This window comes from Pteropus vampyrus, unplaced genomic scaffold, assembly GCF_000151845.1.
Source record: "Pteropus vampyrus isolate Shadow unplaced genomic scaffold, Pvam_2.0 Scaffold311, whole genome shotgun sequence".
NCBI classification, from domain to species: Eukaryota; Metazoa; Chordata; class Mammalia; order Chiroptera; family Pteropodidae; genus Pteropus; species Pteropus vampyrus.
The window spans coordinates 849,381-870,932 of NW_011889092.1; the positions used below are offsets into that span (position 1 = coordinate 849,381).

At 37.1% G+C, this 21,552-nt stretch overlaps 1 protein-coding gene across 6 annotated transcripts in view; it reads left to right on the forward strand.

Annotated features, from left to right (window-relative positions):
- FAM168A (family with sequence similarity 168 member A) overlaps window positions 1-21,552 on the forward strand; it is a 158,763-nt gene that overhangs the window by 62,434 nt on the left and 74,777 nt on the right. The window contains exon 2 of one of the 6 annotated variants that reach the window (XM_011377391.2): window positions 13,117-13,229. The exons of the other annotated variants lie outside the window; for them this stretch is intronic. The gene's annotated coding sequence lies outside the window, so the exon portion shown is untranslated. The remainder of the gene's footprint in view (window positions 1-13,116; window positions 13,230-21,552) is intronic. 6 annotated transcript variants of the gene reach the window in all.

A 21,552-nucleotide genomic window follows, 5' to 3' on the forward strand; every position in this document is an offset into this window, starting at 1 on the left:
ACATTTGTACAATGTGTGTATTGTTCTGTGCTACTTTATCATGTGTAGATTTGTGTAACCCCCACTGCAATCACGATACAGGCTATTTCATTACTACAAAGATTTTCCTCTTGCTATCCTTTTATAGTCAAAGCACCCTACCACCCCCACCATTCCCGAGTCCTGGCAGCCATTAATTTGTTTCTTATCTAAGTTTGTTTTAAGATAAATATAGTATGAAATCATATAGTATGTGAGCTTTTTTTTCCCCACTCAGCATAATTCCCTTGTGATCCATCCAAGTGGCCGTGTGTGTTATAATTGTTCATTCTTTTTGATTGCTAAGTAGTGTTTCATGGAATGGGAATATCCTAAATATTAATTTAATAAAAATTGTGATGTAACCACGTTAGTGGAAGAAAAGTATGTATACACGTGTATGGATGGTTGTAGGGGTGATGATCACGGTATAAAAGAACATCTTCGTAACAGAAAGATGATAGTGACTAAAACTGACTCCTAGAAAAGCCAGTATAAACATGTTTTTTTGGAAATAGGTAAATACTAGGAGGAAGAGCTGAAAGTTGAAAGTGATTGCCTTGGGAAGCAGAAATCAGGAGTCAGGTAGGGGACTGTTGCTTTTTTGTTACAAACCTTATACTTACTGTATACATATGAAGTAAAGGGTTATTACCATAAGTGGAAATAAGTCCCAGAGTTAGGGGCCTAAAGTTTTATAATGAATAAGTAGAGAAGATGACACTCCAGCTCTGACTCTCTGACTCTTACCAGTCAATGCCTTTTCTGCTCTACCCTGCCTTGGAATGTTTGCTGGTGATGTTCATACAGGTGAAAGCTAGTGCTCCCAACACAGCCCTCTCAGTATTTTTTATATTGGTTTTTACAGCCCCTGCATCTGGGACACTGCAAAGTGCCTGGCTTAGCAAACAAGAGTTCTAATGACCCAATACCTGAGTAGCTGATACTGGGGTAATAAATTACCATAAAACAGCTTTCTGAAATGTCAGCTTGGCAGCCATGTCCATTTTCTTTTCTTTTGATAGACTAAGGATAGATCTTTTATAGGAATTGTATAGACCTGTATTTTTCTCAGTTTAAAAATTGTTCGTTGGCCTCTGACAAAATGCCCCTGGTCTTGAAGGAAAGTCACAGTCTTCATTTAGGAGTCAGAACTTGAATGCAAGATGTTGCTTTACTACTTTGTTTTTTTCTCCTTTAGCAAAGTAGAATTCCTTCCTTTCTCCGCTGCAGTTTCAGCTTCCTTGAGAAGCTCCTCCTTGACATCTTTGTTGAACTCTGGTGTTTCCAAATTTCCTGTGCCCCAGATAGTTCTTTAGATCACTTCTGCAAATGATTTATCCCTCATTCATCATGCATGAGAATTTAATCTGACTGAAGAATTTCATTGTCTAATTTTGGAGAATCATTCTTTGCCCTGTTCTGCTAACCACAAGATTCAAGTCCAGAGTGAAGTCCTCAGAATGAATCAGTGGTCTAGTGGTTTACTTCAAATACTAGGTTATCCCTTTCCCACTTTTATTATCATTAAAGCATTCTTGTCCACAGACATAAACTGCAAGCTCCCTTGGTTTTCTTTGCTTACTGGTGAGGCTGTTCTATGGATGTTTTATCTAGTTAAAGACTAATTTCCTAGTTCTGAAGATGAAAATAAGAGCTGTCATTTACCACCTGAGCAGATGTCATGACTAGATATGAGCAAAAACAAGAGCAAGCTTTATTTTTGTCTCCTGCCACCACTGGGCTCAGTGGTTAGGAAAAGGGAGAGAGGTCTTTACCCTGGTTAAGTGCTCATGACCAGAATTGTAGTAGGTGTGTCTCAGATCTCTCAACCCTGAGAAGCAATCCCTTCAGAGTGTTCCATGAGTGGTACAACAATAGTACAAAGAATGTAGAGGGCCTGTTATTCAGACTGTCCTGGAGAGGGGACCAAAGGGCTCCTTCTTTTATGATTCTTACTGAGAGTACAGTCAACATTCATAGGCTAGGTTGTACAGGCAGAAAAAGACACCAATCCTTTCAAATAATAAGACTAAAATGAATAGCACATCTATTAAAGTAATAGCACTTATATTTCTTGAAACTGTTATACCACAGTAAAATTTTATCAGCTCTTTTATAACTTGGAACTTACTAGTTTCAACCAGTGTTAAGAGACAGCTTTCTAGACCAAAGGACCTTGTTATATGGTAGTGTTTGCTGGGAGGTCCCAGACCTGTGAGGTGGTTTTCTGGGAACTATTGCCAGTAATGATTTTTTTAGCTGATTATTTCAGTTGTCTTTGGGTGTGGGGACAGATGTTTGGCAATAGTATGAAATGTGTAAAGCCTACCTCTTTTTTTTTTTATCATGAGCTTGACATCTGATAAGAGGACAAGCCTTTGGGGAGGGTGTGTAAGGAGCTCCTTTGGTGTTCTGGATTCTGTAAAGGGGCTGTTTCTTTTTAGACAAGACATCTTTTGGTGACAGGCTTGATCATTCTCCCCATTTAAGGATTATAGTTTCAGTGAAACATTTTGAGATGACTGCTAAAGAAACTAGGTCAAATCAGGTATGATTCATGAAATGCACCATTAATGAGGCAATAATAAAGTCAGTTCTGTCTTTCTGTGTCCTGAAATTTTAAAGAGGTTAATTACAGGAAGACCTTCAAACCATGTGTTCCTTTGTCTTGGAAACATTCCTGTTTTTAAATAATGTGCTTGCTTTGTGACTACATCTAGTCGTACAGTATTCAGCATCAGCACTTACTTGAATTCTTTTGTTTTATATTTGAAGTTATATAGAAAGCTGGTTTTAAATATTTAAATTATAATTTTAAGAGGTGAATCTATTGATATGCTACATTCACTGATCTATGTTTAACCCAACAGCATTGTTTCAAAGTCTATGCTCTGGATTTTGTGCTACTCTCCACCTTATTCACACTGTTCCATCCACATTCATTGTCTCAGTTCCTCTGAGAGCATGTTGAGTTTTCTGCTTCAATGCATTTGCTCCTGTTATTCTTTTCCCTAAAATGTTTTTATGCTTCTCCTTCCAACATGGCTAACTACTCCTTTGTCAGGGCTTGTTTAAATGTTACAGCCTTTGAGTGTTCTCTCTTGTCTTGCCTTTCTCAAGCAAATCTCTGTGAGCATCTCTTACACATTGTAATTATAGGATGTATTAGTCTGTCCCACCTGCCTTTCATCTCCTTCCTCCTCTAGAGCAGCAATCCCCAACCTTTTTGGCACCAGGGACTGGTGCTCCTATGAGAATATAATGCCCAGTGATCTGAGGTGGAGCTGAGGCAGTGATGCTAGCGCTGGGGAGCGGCTGCAAAGACAGATGAAGCTTCTCTCATTCGCCTGCCGCTCACTTCCTGCTGTGCGGCCCCGTTCCTAACAGGCCACACACTGGTACCGGTCCGTAGCCTAGGTTTTGGGGATCCTTGCTCTAAAATATAAACTCTGTGAGAACAGGGACAGTGGCTGATGGGTTCTTTATTGTATTCTCAGTGCCTGACACATAGTGGGAATTCATAACAAATATTTGTTGAAGTTTTAACGAATGAAGGAGCCTCCTCTTTCTAGGGAGCATCCAAGAAGACCTGGCAAAAGATGAATGGGCATTTTTGGCTTAGGTTCGGAAGTGACACAGCATTACTTCCACTGTATCCTATTAGTTGGGCTAGTCCAGCTCAGATACATGGGGAGGATAATTAGACTCTGCTTCCTGATGGGATTGTAGCAGTCTTCGGAAAATATAATCTGTCACAAGTGATAATTCCTACCTGGCTACTAGATATCTTCTCTGAGAAATGGATGCAGCTCTATCATAGGCATATAATATACATAGACACCCCTGGAGTATAGAGAGGCAGAGTTTCAGATCCTGGTTCTAATACTAGTGATAGAGAAAGAAAACCTATTAAAAAATTTAAGCAGTTCCTTCATTCAGGCTTTCAACAAATACATAGGCTTACCTTGTTTTATTGCACTTTATTGTGATTCATAGATTTTTTTTTTAAATTGACGGCAAGATCCTCCACTAGCAAAAAGATCGTGACTAGCTTTGTTGTGTTATTTGCTTTATGACGGTGGTCTGGAACCAAACCCATAGTATCTCCAAGGTATGCCTGTATTTTGAGTACCACTATGTACCAAGACTTGGACGTTATTATTTTTAGAAAAGGCAGTAGGGAACCAGACAGCCTTTGTTCTTGCCCCCAAAGTACGCAATCAATAAATGAAATCAGTTGGGACTCCCCATTCTTTTCCCTTAATGCACTGCCCTTTTTTTTTTTTTTAAGACTTTTTCTTAGAGCATTTTAGGTTTACAACAAAATTGAGAGGGAGGTACAGAGATTTCCCATATATTCCTGCCCCGACACATGTGTAGTCTCTCCCATCATCAATATCACTCACCAGAATAGTACATTTCTTACCAAGGATGAACTTACATTGAAAAATCATGATCACTCAAAGTCCATAGTTTACCTCAGGGTTCACTCTTGTTGTTATACAATACGTGGATTTGGACAAATATATAATGACATATATACATCATTATAATATACAGAGTATTTGATTGCCCTAAAAGTCCTCTGGCCCCTCCCCACTGCAACCACTGATCTTTTCATTGTCTCCATAGTTTTGCTTTTTCCAGAATATCATATAGTTGAAATCGTACAGTATGTAGCCTTATAAGGTGGGCTTATTTCACTCAGTAATGTACATTTAAGATTCCTCTATGTATTTTCATGGTTTGATGGCTCATTTCTTTTTAGCGCTGAATAATATTCCATTGTCTAGATGTGCTACAGTTTATCTGTTCATTCAGTGAAGGACATTTTGGTTGCTTTGAAGTTCTGGCAATTATGAATAAAGCTGCAATAAACATCCTTGTGCAGGCTTTTGTGTGGATAGTTTTTAGCTCCTTTGAGTATGATTGCTGGATCAGATGTTAGAATGTTTAGTTTTAGTAAGAAACAGCCAAACTGCTTTCCAAAGTGGCTGTACCATTTTGCATTCCCATCAACAATGTATGAGAGTTCCTCGTGCTTCACATCCTTGTTAGCATTTAGTATTTGTCAGTATTCCAGATTTTGGCCATTCTTAAAGGTGTATGAATAGTGGTTTCATTGTTTTAATTTACATTTCCCCTATTACATGTGACGTGCAATATATTTTCATATGCTTATTTTCCATCTGTATATCTTCTTTAGTCAGGTGTCTGTTAAGGTCTTTGGTCCATTTTTTTAAATTGGTTTGTTTTGTTATTGGTGAGTTTTAAGAGTTCTTTCTATATTTAGCAGGTGTGTCTTCTGCACATATTGTCTCTCAATCTGTGACATATCTTCTAATTCTTTTGATACTATCTTTTGCAGAGCAGAAGTTTTTAATTTAAATGAAGTCTAGCTTTTCAGTTATTTCTTTCATGGATCATGTATTTGGTGTATCTAAAAAATCATGACCATACTCACAGTCTTTTAGGTTTTCTCTTCTAGGAGTTTTGTAGTTTTGTGTTTTACATGTGATCCATTTTGTGGTCTATTGTGATCTATTTTGAGTTAATTTTTGTGAAAGGTATAAGGCCTGTGTCTAAATTCATTTTTTTACATGTGGATTTCTGGTCGTTCCAGCACTGTTTGTTGAAGAGGCTGTCTTTGCTCCACTGTATTTCCTTTGCTTCTGCATCAGAGATCAGTTGTCTCTATTTATATGGGTCTGTTTCTAGCTTCCCTGTTCTGTTCCATCGATCTATTTGTCTGTTCTTTCACCAATACCATACTGTTTTGATTACTGTAGTTTTGAAGTTGGGTAGTGTCAGTCCTCCAACTTCGTTCTTCTCTTTCAATATTGTGTTGACCATTGTGGATCTTTTGCGTCTCCATATAAACTTTAGAATCATCTTATCAATATCCATAAAATAACTTGCTGCAATTTTTATTGAGATTGCATTGAATCTATAGGTCAAGTTGGGAACAACTGACATGTTAACAGTATTGAGTTTTTATATCCCTAAACATGGCATATCTTTCCATTTCTTTAGTTCTTGTATTTCATTCATCAGAGTTTTGTAGTGTTCCTTATATGGATCTTGTACAAATTTTGTTAGATTTATACGTAAGTATTTCATTTTTGAGGGGTGCTACTGTAAATGGTATTGTGTTTTTCATTTCAAATCCCACTTGTTCATTGTTAATATATAGAAAGGTAATTGACTTTTGTAATATACCTTGTATACTGCGACTTTGCTATAAGTGCTTACTAGTTTCAGGAATTCTTTTGTCAGTTCTTTTGGATTTTCTGATTGAATGAATATTTCATCTGTGAACAAAGACATGTTTATGTCTTCCTTCTCAATGTTTGCCTCTTATTTCCTTTTCTTACCTTATTGCATTAGCAAGCACTTTTCAGTATAGTATCGAAAAGCAGTAGTGAGAGGAGGACATCCTTGCCTTCTACCTGATCTTATTGGGAAAAATTCAAGTTTATCATCATTAAATATGATGTTAGCTGTAGGTTTTTTGTAGTCTTTATCAAGTTGAAAGTTCTCCTCTTCCTAGTTTACTGAGAATTTTTATCATGAATGGGTGTAATAATTTGACAAATGTTTTTTCTGCATCTGTTGATATGATTGTGTGCTTTTTCTTCTTTAGTCTGTTGATGTGACAGATTACATCGATTGTTTTTGAACATTGAACCGGCCTTGTGTACCTGGGATAGATCCCACTGGGCCATGATGCATAATTCTTTTTATACTTTTTTAGATTTAATTTGCTAATATTTTGTTGAAGATTTTTGCATTTGTGTTCATGAGTGATACTGGCCTGTAGTTTTCTTGTAGTGTCTTTGTCTGGTTTTGGTATTGCTGGCCTCATAGAATGAATTAGGAAGTATTCTTTTTGTTTCTGTCCTCTGAAAGAGATTGTAAAGAATTGATATAATTTCTTCCTTAAACGTTTGGTAAAATTCACCAGTGAACCCATTTGGACTTGGTGCTTTCTGTTTTTAGAAGATTATTAGTTACTGATTTAATTTTTTAAATAGATATAGATCTATTCATATCATCCATTTCATGTGTGTTTTGTTAGATGATGTCTTTCAAGGAATTGGTCTATTTCATATAGAATTGTTCATAGTATTCCTTCATTATTCTTTTAATTTCCATGGGATGAACATCTGTAGTGATGTTCCTCTTTCATGTCTGGTATTAGTAGTTTGTATCTTTTCTCTTTTTTTTCTTAGACTGTCTAGAGGCTTATTGATTTTATTGATCTTTTCAAAGAACTAGCTTTTCATTTTGTTGATTTTCTATGTTGATTTTCTGTTTTAAAATCTCAATGATTTCTGCTCTAATTCTTATAATTTTTCTTCTGCTTATTTTGACTTTAACTTGCTCTTCTTTTTCTGGTTTCCTAAGGCCCAGTGCCTTTTTTATAGGCATTTACTATTAAGTTGTGACCCTTGCTGAAAGAAATTACAATTCTCCCCAGCATGAATGTCTTCTGCTTCCTATCTTATGTTGAAAAGGTACAAAATCTTCCTTCGTATTAAAAAATACTCAAGGTCATATCAGACAGATATTTCAAAAAGTAATTGGCAACCCTGAACCAAGACCAAAGTTTTGCAGTATAAGAGACACTTCTAAGTAGTTATTTTTCCTTGATCTCATTGAAGGACAGAAATATTTATTTCTGTGTTTAAGAGTGTAACTTCAGAGAAATAACAGGCAAGCACAATCCATCATAACATAAAGGATTCCCCCCCCCCCCGCCGCCTTAAATAAACACTGTCTTTTAACTCTATATATAGCATCTATTTCTGTTTGGTTTAGAAATCTGTGAATTGGAATAGCAAAAAGAACAATAACCTCTAGCAGTCAGGTGACCTGGATTCTAGACTAGCCACATGAAGTGTGAGAGAGAGATTGTTTACTACTGGTTGCTTAAAAAAAAAGTATGTAGACTCTCTGACCTTGAAGATACCTTTCAGTCTACATTTTCTGTGACCACATGCTCTTGCCTCTGCTAAGCTCCCAGAGCAATCTGTATTTAAAAAAACAAATTTTCATTATACTTGTAATTATTTGTTCCATATCTGTTTTCCCATTAGACAGTAAATCCCTAAAGGCAGTGGTCATGTCAGTCTCATTCATTGCCAGGCACATAGAAAGCACTTAGTAAACATTTTTGGATGAATGAATGAAGGATTTTCTACCATGCAGACTTTCTTTAAAGTACTAGAGGTCTGTTTATTTATAGACTCAACATTTACTGCTTTGACACTGACTTAGAAGCAAATTGCTGATGATCTTTGACCTGGAGACACTCAAAAATCTATTAGAGGAGAGGGACATAGGGAAAAAATTATAATATAAGTTTGTATGAAATTCTGCAGAAACTTAGAGAAGGGGGTGAAGGATCTATCTACATTTAAAAGTAAAACTTAATTGAGTTTAAAGTTCAAAGTATAATTTATTAGAAATGTAATAGTATTTAATTCCAGTGGTAATTTAAAAATTGAAAATTACTTAAGTTTATTCTGTCATGGTATAGGAATAGAGAGGTCGATCTCAAGGATATTCATTTTGAGATAAATGTTAACTATCAATTTCAGTTTATCAGGCATTTTCTCAATCATTTATCCATCCATTTATTCCTTATTTAATTTTTTCAACAATCCAGTAAAGTAAGTGGCACTATTCCCCCATTTTATTGAGGAAATTGAGATCAGGGAGGTTAAACAACTTTCTTGAGGTAACACAGCTGGTGAAGGACAGAGGCAGGACACATTTACTTCCTTACAGGGGCTGCAAGTTCATAGCTCTTTGTATTATAGGTTCATTTTGTAGAGCTCTGTGATGTTCCTTTAAAGGGCCAGAATTCCTGATGCTATTTAGCTTTCCAAGAGGCTTCTAATTCTTAGAACTCAGCCAAAATGCCAACTTTCATGATGCCTTTCCTGTGAGAAGTGATTTCTTTAGCCTCATTTCTTCTGTGGCATTTTATTAATATTCTTCTGGCATTTTTACTTTTTTCCCTTATATCATAACTATGTGAGTACAGTTTTTATTGTTCTACTTTCAAACCTCTCTTGAGGTCAAGAGAGTTCTGGATATTTTGGTATTAATCAGCACGTGTTCAATGAGTCCTGTGTTAGTTCATGAGATTTTATAATTAATTTATCATGAGCGATTATAGTTTTTTATACCTTCATTAGAATTCTTTTGTTAATTGAATAGATTGAGAATGACATTTTATTTTCCTTTTATTAATTTTTAGATAGGTATTTTGTTTGGTTTATAAGAACTAATGTACTGTTGACATGTTACTCCTTCCTGGAGTAAATGCCTTAAGAAATTTTAGGCACTGTCATTGGTCAGGGGAAGCTATTTTGAGGCAGAGTGAATTATGGTACCGCTTCATCACACCTGGAGGTGGTGAGAGTACTCTTCTCCCACTGATTTATAGATAAGTGTAGATTAAGCTCTGGTGACTTGTATTAATCTTTCTTTGATAAGGATCTTTACCAAATTCTTGTGATGATCAAATGTAGCAAGGCATAGGAGGTCATTTGGATATATAAAGTGCTATGCTAATAGGAGTATGGGCTTTTTCTGCACCCAGAGAAATAAGTATCTGTTCTTTCCGAATTAGTTAAAGCACAATTCTTTCTCCAAACACAATGCCTGCTTTTGACAACATAGACTCCTATTAGAATAATTTCTTAGCCAACTGTTATTTTTATTCCGAAAGGCAGGTTGCACTATGCCAGGTGCTTTTACATATTTTAATTATCATAACAAGTCTTGAGGGTAGTGTTTCTCCCTTCATTTTAAAAATGAGTAAATCAAGGACCATTGCGTCAAATATAACTTAGCCAAAATAATAAGTGGCAGAGTACAGATCTAATTTCATATATTCCGGGTTCATTTCTTGATACACTTAGTCAGGACAGGCAGAACTATCCTGTGGTAACAAATTGCCCACAAGATTTCAGTGGTTTAATATAACAAAAATTTGTTGAATTCTTGCTCATATGAATTCCATTGTGGGCCTAGTGACTCTAGAGGGAAGTTATCCTTCAAGAGGTGATGACGAGGGTATTTATGCTGCTTTAGTCTTGTGATGCCACCATCTCAACATGAGACTTTCAGGGTGCCTTTGCAGGAGAGTGAGAGCTGGAGTGTCATATATTAACTCTTGGATACTTCTGCTTCAAAGAGAGCCATGTCACTTCTGTTCACAGATTGTTAGCACTGCCTAACTTTTAAGAAGTCTGAGAACTGTGGGGGAACTCATGGATATCCAGTGAATAGTAACTATCTCTGCCAGACCACTTTGTAACATGCTTCCCCAGGGAAATTATTTTTGCATAGTATGTGTTTCCTTCTTGCTTACATCAGGGGTAGTTTGTTAACATGTCTGGGCCACATTTTATACTGCGAGTGCCTTGGGGTCAGGAATTAAATTAATAAATGAGCTTATTTTTCAGTTCAATTCAATTAAATGTTATTGAACACTTGAAATTCCAAGCCTTGTTTTCTTTTCATTATCTGTAGGCTCCGTCTGTTTATGTTTGTCTGTACCTACCTACCTACCTACATTATATGTGAAAAATAACTAGATAGTGCTAGATTTTAAGTTTCTCCAGGGCAATATAGAATAGTGGTTAAAACACTGATTTTAAGGGTTAGAATTCTGGGTCTGCCCCTTCCTAACTCTCTGACCTTCTGCAAGTTGTGTGTGTGTGTGTGTGTAAGTAACAGATTAATTCATATGCCATAAAATCTACCCTTTTATAGTATACAATTTGTAGTTTTTAGTATATCCACAGACTTGTGCATCTACCTCCTCTATCTCATTTTCGAATATTTTCATTATCTCAAAAGAAACTTTATACTATTAACAGTCACTTATCATTCTCCCCTCCCCTCAGCCCCCGGCAAACACTAAACCACTTTTTTCTTTATGGATCTGCCTGTTCTGGACTTAGGCAGGTTATTTAACCTTTCTGTGCCTCAGTTTTCTCATCAAAAAAAATGGGGACAATAATACCTACTTCATCAGGTAAGTGTGACATGGGAGTAGGAAAAAAGTGAAAACATTTTGAATTATGTCTGATATATAGTAAATGATATTTGTTATGTTTTATTATTATGTTCAACATTATTGTGATCATTATTTTTGTATAGCAGCTAGGATAGGACTGGACACACATTTATTCAATTTCCTAAAACCCCTACTGTGTGCCAGGTACTATCTTAGGGGATCTCGAAAATGGATTAAAATATTGTTGCTGCTCTCAAGCTGTTCAGTCTTATGGCAGAAACAGCTATATAAATAGTATATAAATATATTCTAACATGAGCTAAACCTATCAGGTGGAGATTCTTAGGCTCAGCAATGTTAAATAAGTTACTCAGGGTCTTGTAGGTAATAAGGATTTGAACCTGAATCTGACCAATTGCAAAACCTATTTTTACTATTTTCTGATGTTTACAAAAGGAATTTTTTTGCTACTTCTCTGTAGTTGTAAGTCCTACAAAGCAAAAACTATATTTTTGGCTAAAAGAGCTTGACATTCAGTGTATGTTTTAAAAAATTCAGCCACTGGAGCCCTGTTTTATTGCTCCCTTTTTACCTGTTTCTGGCAAGAAATAAACCTGACCACTGGGGAGGCCCAAAATGCATCCTCAGTTCTGGGGAGGATGAGCTGTGCTTCATTTGGCTTTATCCATTGTTTACCCCTCCAGGCTCCTGACTGGTACGTACCTCTCCTCTGGGCAATGAGGCTCCTTTGCATAGTCAGGGACTTAGGAACCTGAATGCTTGTGCAGAGCTACCTGTGAATGAGAAGTATGCTTGTCATTAGCCATGACTTCCTAGCAGCAGATGCATTCATCATTTGGCTTTAACTTTCCCATCCCCACCCCATTTTTAGGTTCCATTGGATCTGTCGGTAGCGGAGCAGCTTCCATTGAATCCAGCAGCTTGTTTCTGGTTACATAGGCATTATCTGTAACCACCCTTTTGGCTCACCTCATGAATGGGCTAGTACTGCGGTTATTTTCCACAGAATACTAAAGTGGAGAGGCGCCTTAAAATTCTCTGATTAACCCCTGCTAGTTTTACAGAAGAGGAAAGCTGAGACCCTATAAAGGGAAGGTATTTGCCCAGATTCCACAGATTCTGTAGCAGAGATGAGACGAGGTCCCTGATGCCTCGACTCTAGGCCAGTTTTTCTCTCTATGGGCTCTGGTACCTTCTATTTTCCCACTCATGTAACATAAACTCTTAGAGGGCAGAGGTCATGCCTTGTGTAACTTTGTATCCCTCAGAGAGCTTAAGTTATTAAGTATAACTAATAATCTCTCAAGTTCCTTATCTGATTTTACATTGGAAGGTTGTGTTGCCTAGTTGAAAGAGCTAGGTAGACCTAGATGGGGCTCTTGGGTAGGAATCGATGGAGCTGGGGTTTCAACTCGGATATTGTGAGTCCAAGTTGTCCAGCCTTCTTTCTAGTGAACTATAACTGGATTGGTATGATTTTGACAAGGAAGAAAACAGTCTAGACAGAGCCAAGCTCCAGAGGCAGTGAGGATTGATTGCATTTGGAGAGAAGCAACTAGTCTGATGCAGCCAAAGCACAGGTTGAATTAAATGAAAGGAAATGGGAGAAGGCAGTGAGAAACACTGGGTTGGAGGGAAGGTTAACAAGGTTTGGAACCAAAGGGGATTAGTCACTTTAATGTGGGCTTTTTATAGAAAGCCTCCTGGAGTTAGGATCCTTGAACTGGGTCTGAAGGATGGTTAGGATTTGAATTTACAGGTATAGCAAAAGTTTTGTGGAGAAAAGTGAGCACACACTTCTCTTCCTTTTTAAACAAAGTTGAAAAGCCAAGTACCTGTTTAATTTGCCTAGAGCATTGTTGAAGAGAGGGGAGTGCTGGAGAATAGAGGTTGGGGATAAGTTTTTAAAAGCCTAGAGTACTAAATTTGAGAATTTAATTTTTATTTCCATTAATAAGCTCTCTTTTCAAAGATTAGGTATAGGAATCTTGGACAACAGCTGGGTAATGAGCTCTCTGACTTTTTACCCTTTACAGATTGGGGCTTTGTTTTAGACATTTCACTTTGATAAACTTACCAAACACAGCTCTGGCTATTCTTGAGGAGCCTCAGAGGTCTATGACATGTTGGAATTTCCTACTTTCCTGAGGTAAGCATTTGAAAAGCATTTGATGAGATGGTAGTGGATGAATGAGTTACTTAGCTAAGAAATGTCTCCCACTTACAGTTAGTAGCACTTGTAAATTTGGGAGTTCTTAAGCCATCTCTGGAGATTTGTCCACAAATGATAAAGCTTTTAATATGTTCCCTTCTTACATACTTAATACTCAAGTCCACAATCAGCATAGCCCTGGAGTCTAGTCCCAGATCTACTCCTTGACTTGTCTCTGTAACCATGAATAAGCATCTCTTCCCTAGTTCCTGCATCCATAATAACAATAATGCTAGACTGGTTACTCTCTGAAGGCTCTTCTGGTTCTGATATTTTAAGACTCTGTATATGGAACACAAATCAGCCTTTTCTTTGACATTATTCATGTACACACATCATAATGCATAAAGCATAATTATATCACAGTGACTATACACATGCTGGCCTATTCAACACATGCTCATGAAACACTTCCCATTGGTGATCATGTTACACTGACTTTTTGAGTATTTTTCTTGTGTCCTGGCCTTTTTATGTCCTCTGCTGCCTTCATGTTCTGGCTGTGCCTTCTGTCATCATGCAGAGCAAGCCATAGACCCAGGGACATCTCTGTGCTCTCGTAGTATCAGGAAAAACAAAACAAAACAAAACACTAAAAAAAACTCAGCCAGCTGCTTCAATTTAAACTGGCTTTCCTGGCAACTACAGATTATCCATTACTACATCCTTCAGGGCTCAAAGGAAGAGACATGGCAGTTTTGCCCCAGGGCTCAAAGGAAGAGACATGGCAGTTTTGCCCTAGTTTGGTGGAAAAACCCCACACCTTACCTTTCCTGTCAGTTGCAAGTACATATCTTGCATTTCCACTCCTGCTTTATAGCAGTGTTAAAGATGTTTGAAAGGAGACCAGAAATGCAAAAGAGAGAGCTAGCTATAAGGAACTATATTTAAAAAAATGTTGTTTAAGACTACTGTCTTTGGACATGTTTTTTCCTCATTTTTATTTATTTGCTCCATAGTTTTGGATATGAGTAATAGTAATAAGCATCCCAAACATTTCATAGCACTTTAAACTTCAGAGCCATTTTCCCCTTACATAATCACATTTTCATAAACAACCTGGAGATGGTACTTACTGTGAATACTTTTTATTGAATACTTACTATGTATCTAACACTGTGTTGAGTGCTTTACATATATTATTTCATTTAACTTTTATATCAGCTGTAAAAGTGGTATTATTACCATTTAGAGCAGAGGAAGACACTAAGACCCAAAGAAATTAAGTAAGGCACCCAAGATCACACAGTTACTACGTGATGGAGGTATGATTTAAATCTAACCAACAGTGCTTGGCTCCACAGCTGATTTTGTTAATATCTGTGCTTAACTGGCTCTCTGCAAGCTACAGCATTGTATATTTACAGATGAGCAAACTGACTAGAGAGGTCATAACTTGCCAGTACTCACATGGCATATATCTGGTAGATACAGGACCTGAATTTTGATAATTTGATTTAGACTCTGTCCCAGCTGGTTTTTAGTCATTTTTTTTTAACTATTTTTATATATTGATATGGTGAATCACTTTACATTCTTTCGGGTTAGTCTTGGAATGGATTATAAGTAAATTATAAAAAGTCTTACTGGGGATGCAGAGAAAAATAAGATGCTGTGTCTAATCTCAAGAAACTAATGGTTGGTTGGATGTAAGAAAATGACGCATACAGAATTAGAGGTGCTCTCATCATATAGTAACTGGGGAAAAAGTCCTAAATGAGTAGTCCAGGCTATGAGTGATTTTAAAAAGAAAAACATATAAGTGTGAGCTATGATTTAATAGAGGTTTTTAGGGGGATGAATGGGTTTAGTATACACTAATAAAAGATCCATAGCCCTCTTAAATGTGATTCGGAAAAAAACTACAGAATTTTGGAGCCAAGTTTTGTTTTTAGTAGGAATACAACTCTGAAATGTTTATATATGTAAATAGGAAAAGCAATATATGTGAAACTCTAATGAATTTATAATTCAGTATATTTGTGTTTTCAGTGCCTGAAATTATAATTGTTTATTGAATGAATGAATTCTGAGTCTGAGGTGCAGGGGTACTGTGTTGTTATTATAATATAACATGCTACAAAGAGCGGCAGAGAGAACCTTTAAAGAATTTTTAGTCTAGCTTCTTCTTCTAACTTTTGAGGAAAGTGGGGCCCTGAGAGTGGAAGTGACTTTTCTAATAAGTTGTAGAAGAGGACTAGAATCCATTGTGCCTGGCAGCACTAATGGTTTTCTGGAATAAATTACCAATATTTTCACAAAGATTTCATGAGAACAGATAAACAGAGATAACATTGTTGAAAGTATTTTGAATCACTGACTTTACAGATAAAGTGAGGATATGAAGGTTTGGTTTTTTTCCTCCTTATTTCTATAGATCTTGTGTACCAAGTTTAGATTAGAAAGGTTTGGTAAGTTGAACCTAACTTTTGATCATAGTTTTCCCACAGCGCACATCTAACAAAGCTTTTTCCCTCAAAGGCCTGGTTGGAAGGAGTAACCTTTATTTCTGATGTATAATTTACCTCTCCTTCCTGGTGTTTGAGACTTATTGGTCTTGATAAATACCTGTTTTCTATGCACAACATATATTTAACATGGAGGTCCTGGTGTGGAGCTGCTTAGGAAGCAGTGGGTGAAAGTGCGCAGGGCAAGTTAATAGCATGCACCTTCTTTTAAACCATTAAAAAAATTTTTTAATTATTTACAGTTGACATTCAGTATTATTTTATATTAGTTTCAGGTATACAGCCTAGTGGTTAGACATATAATTTTTGTAGTGATCCCTCAATAAGTCTAGTAGCCATCTGACACCATACATAATACAATATTGACTATGCTCCCTGTACTGTACTTTACATCTCCATGACTATTTTGTCACTACCAATTGTACTTCTTACTCCTTTATACTTTTTTACTCAGCCCCTCAACCCGCTTCCCATCTGGCAACCATCAGTTTGTTCTCTGTATCCATGAGTCTTTTTCTGTTTTGTTTGTATTGTTCTTTAGATTCTACATATAAATGAAATCATGTGGTATTTGTCTTTCTGTGTCTGACTTATTTCATTTTGTGTAATACCGTCTAGGTCTATCCCACTTGTCACAAATGGTAAGATTTCATTCTTTTTATGGCCGAGTAATATTCCATTGTACCACATCTTCTTTATCCAGTCATCTATTGATGGACACTTTGGTTACTTCCATACCTTGGCTATTATAAGTAATGTTGCAGTAAACATAGAAATACATACAGCTTTTCAAATTAGTGTTTTGGATTTCTTTGAATAAATACCAAGAAGTGAAATTGCTGGGTCATAAGGTAGTTCTATTTTTAATTTTTTGAGGAACCTCCATACTGTTTTCCATACTGGCTACACCAGTTTGCAATTCCACCAACAGTGCACAACAGTTCTCTTTTTGCTACATCCTCACCACACCTGGTTGTTGATTTATTAGCGATAGTCATTCTGACAGGTACGAGATAATATTGGTATTTCATTTGCATTTCTCTGATTAGTGACTTTGAGCATCTTTTCATATGTCTATTGGCCATCTGTATGTCCTCTTTGGAGAATTGTCCTCTTCATGTCCTCTGCCCATTTTTTAATAGGATTTTTTTTGGGTGTTAAATTGTATGAGTTCTTTATAAATTTTGGATGTTAAGTCCTTACTGGATGTATCGTTGGTGAATATCTTCTCCCATTCAGTAGGTTGTGTTTTCATTTTGTTGATAGTTTCCTTCCTCGTGCAAAACCTTTTTAGTTTGACGTACTCCCATTTGTTTGTTTGTTTTTTTGTTTTTGGTTTCCTTGCTTGAGGAGATATATCAACAAAAATGTTGTTAAGAATAATATCAGAGAGTTTACTGCCTATGTTTTCTTCTAGGAGTTTTATGGTTTTGGGTCTTATATTTAAGACTTTAATCCATTTTGAGTTTATTCTTGTATATGTTGTGAGGTGGTGTAGTTTCATTTTATTTTGCATGTATCTGTCCAGTTTTCTCAACACCATTTATTGAAAAGATTGTCTTTATCTCCATTGTATATTCTTGCCTCCTTTGTCATAGATTAATTGACCGTATAGGCGTGGATTTATTTCTGAGCTCTATTCTGTTCTGTTGATCTGTTGTCTGTTTTTTAGCCTCTACAATGCCATTTTTATTACTTCAGTCATATAGTATTATAGTATAATTTATAGTCTTATAGTCTTACAGTATAGTTTGATAGTGTAATACTTCCAACTTCATTCTTCTTTCTCAAGATTGCTTTGGCTATTTGGGGTCTTTTGTGGTTCCATATAAGTTTTAGGGTTATTTGTTCTAGTTCTTTGAAAAGTGATTGCATTGAATCTATATATTGCTTTGATAGTATGGACATTTTAATAATGTTAGTTCTTCCTATCCATGAGTATGGTATATGCTTCCATTTATTTAAATCTTCGTTTCTTCAGTGTCTTTGGATATAATTTTTTGAGTCCAGGTCTTTTATCACCTTGGTTAAATTTATTTCTAGGTATTTTTTTTTGATGTAATTGTAAATGGATTGTTTTAATTTCTCTGATAGTTCACTATTGATGTATAAAAATGCAACTGATTTCTGTTTATTTTTGTATCCTGCTACTTTACTGCATTCATTTATCACTTCTAATAGTTTTTTTTTTTTTTTTTTTGGTGTAATCCTCAGGGTTCTCTATATTTAGTATTATGTCATCTGCAAATAATGACTGTGTTACTTCTTCCTTTTCAATTCGGATGCTTTTTATTTCTTTTTCTTGTCTGATTGCTGTGGTAGGACTCCCATCTACTGTATTGAATAAAAGTGGTGAAAGTGGGCATTCTTGTCTTGTTCCTGATCTTAAGGAAAACACTTTTAGTTTTTCCCTGCTGAATATTACTTTATTACTGTATGCAACAATTACTGTATTAATGTTGATCTCTCCCTTTATGCCTGTTAATATTTGCTTTAGGTGCTCCTGCGTTGGGTGCATAAATGTTTACAAGGGTCATATCCTATTGTTGGATTGATCCCTTTCTCGTTATATGGGTCCTTCTTTTTCTCTTACTATATAGCCTTTGATTTAAAGTCCGTTTTGTCTGATACAAGTATTGCTACTTCAGCTTTTTTTTTTTTGTTTCCATTTGCATGAAATATCTTTTTCCAACCCTTTACTTTGGGTTTGTTTATCTTTCGATCTGAAATGGGTCTCTTGTAGACAGCAAACGTACGGGTCTTGTTTTCTTATGCATTCACCTACCCTCTGTCTTTTGATTGGAGCATTTAACCATTTACATTTAAAGTGATTATTGATAGGTATGTAGTTATTGTAATTTTATTATTCATATTTGTTCTTTTTCTTTTTCTTAAAGAAGTCCCTTTAACATTTTTTGTAATACTGGTTTGATGGTGATAAATTCCTTTTTTTTTTGTCTGGGAACCTCTTTATCTCTCCTTCAATTTTACATGATAGCCTTGCAGGGTAGAGCAATCTTGGTTGTAGATCCTTGTTTTTCATCACTTTGAATATTTTGTGCCAGTGCCTTCTGGCCTGCAAAGTTTCTGTTGAGAAATCAGCAGACAGTTTTATGGGAGCACGCTTGTAGGAATCAAACTGCTTTTTTCTTGTTGCTTTTACGATTCTCTCTTTGTCTTTCACCTTTGGCATTTTAATTATGATCTGTCTTGGTGTGGGTCTCATTGAGTTCATCTTGTTTGGGACTCTGTGTTTCCTGGAATTGTATGTCTATTTCCTTCACCAGGTTAGAGAATTTTTTAAGGTATTATTTCATCAAATAGGTTTTCAATCCCTTGCTCTCTTCTCCTTCTGGCACCCCTATGATGTGAATGTTGGATGTTTGATGTTGTCCCAGAGGTTCCTTAAACTATCCTGATTTTTTTAAGTTCTTTTTTTCTTTTTGCTGTTCTGATTAGGTATTTTCTACTACCTTGTCTTCCACATTACTGACTCATTCCTGTGCTTCATCTAATCAGTTGTTGATTCTTCTAGTGTATTTTTTATTTCAGTTATTGTATTAATTTCCAACTGCTTTTTATGTTTTCTGTGCCCTTTTTATGTTTACCATCTCTTCGTTGACATTTTCACTGAATTGCTGTATTCTTCTGAATTTGTTGAGCATCCTTATAACTAGTGTTTTGGACTTTGTATCTAGAAGATTGCTTGCCTCCATTTCATTTAATTCTTTTTCTGGTATTTTCTCCTGTTTTTTTTTTTTTTTTTAAATTTTTGGTGGGGGGATATATATATATTTTTTTTTTTTTTTTTGTCTCCTCTTTTTGGCTGTTCTCTGTTTTTATGTGTTAGATAGATCTGCTACATCTCCCAGTCTTGGCAGGGTGGCCTTATGTAGTAGGTGTCCTGTGAGGCCCAGTCATACAGTCTCCCTGTTCACTTGGAGCACATACATAATCACATAAGGGACATCCCTGGTGAGCTGGGTCACCAGGGATGTCCCTTATGTGATTATGTATGTGCTTTCCTATTGTAGTTGAGCTTTGATTGGTATTTGCTCATCGGTGGGTGGGGTTGACCCTCAGGCTGACTGATTGTGAGGACTAGCTACAACCATAGCAGGGGCTGACCCCACAAAGCAGGATTTGCTGTAGTGAGGATCTGGTGCCTGCTGAAACCAACCTTTGGGTGTGCTGTTTGTGGAGCTAATCGGGTAGTGCTCTGTTGTGATCTGAGGCTAACCACTGGGTGTGTTGGTTCAGGGTCCTTTTGGGTGGGGCTCCAGTGCAAGCTGAGGTCAGCCACTGCCTGTGCTCAGCCCGTGGTCACCTCGTAGGAGCTACAGAGCATTCTGATTGGTGGCTGCCTGTGCTGGGCTCCAAGGCACATGTGAGAGTTCCTGCTGTGACCTGAGGCTGCCTGCCATTATGCTAGGCCTGAGGCCACTCAGCAAAAGGCACAGGGCCCAGTGAGGTCAGCCACTGCAGACCTTGGGAAGTTTTTAAGAAAGCTTGCAGTGGCTGAGGCTGCCGGTGAGGCACAGCTACTGAAAGAGCTATAGGCAGTGTGGGAGTTGCTTGGAACAGGGTCTCAGGGAGTCACCAGGGTGAAGCGAGTGGTGTTCACCAGTTTAATGCAGATTCAGATTTAGTGTCTACCTGCCCCCTGCAGGCTGTGTAAAAGGAGGGTTCAGTACAGGGGCAGTGGCAGCCCTTGCCCTGAAGCCACATAGTTCATTTTCTCCGTCTATGTTTCTGGCACCTTTGTAGTTGTCCCCTTGCTGGAGCTCAGGGTGAGTGCTTGTGAGTGAATCTGTGTGTGGGCCCTTTAAGAGGATGTCTGGGTTTCCAGCAGTCTTCCATTTCACCGGGATGGATGGAATCACCACTGATCTTCACAGTCAACTTTTGTTGGGACTACTCTTCCTCGCACTTTCTGGATCCTTGGATTAAAGAGTCTGGTGTGGGGCTGGTACCCCTCACTCCTTGGTGGGGACTCTGCAGCTGAGATATTCCTCCCAATTCTCAATTGCCAGATATGGATGTGGGACCAGACTATTCCATGTCTCCACCTCTTCTACTGGTCTCGACATGACCTCTTCTTTATATCCTTACTTATAGGAGTTATATTCAGCTAGTCTTCAGGTTGTTCTCTAGCTTGACTGCTCTCTAATTTAGTTTTAATTTTGTTGTGGTCATGGGGGCAGGAGATCACAGAGCTTAACTACTCTGCCATCATGACCAGAACTTAATAACATGTACCTTTAACTCCTTTAGTTAACCCATTAACCCACAGAGCTTGTCTAGTCCCAATGAGTCTATAAATCTCAGTGCCAGGAAGAGAAACCATTGGTTTTGATTCACTGCAGAAAGGAATAGAGAGAGGTAAAACAGGGTCCAGTAGTGGAGAAGAAATTGGAGTTAGCAGTCCCAGACTTGACTCTAGGCTCAGTCATTTATAAGCCATGTGACCTTGGACAGTTTCCTTAGTCTGTACCTTAGTTCTCCCATCTATAAAATGGTGTTAGTAATACCAAGTACTTCACAGGAGGATTAACTTCTTCCCCAGATATCTGTTTGGCTTGTTCCTTTTTCTCCTCTTTCAGGTCTTTGCGCAGGTATCACCTTCTCAGTGAAGTTTCCCTGACTTGCCTCTTAAAATTATAATCCTTATCCTGGTACTCCCTTACCCTGCTTTATTTTCCTGCCATACCATTAATTGGCCATATTTGTTTGCTCTTTGTTCATTGTCTTGCTTCCCACTCAGAATAACAACAAAATACAGCAGTAATAGT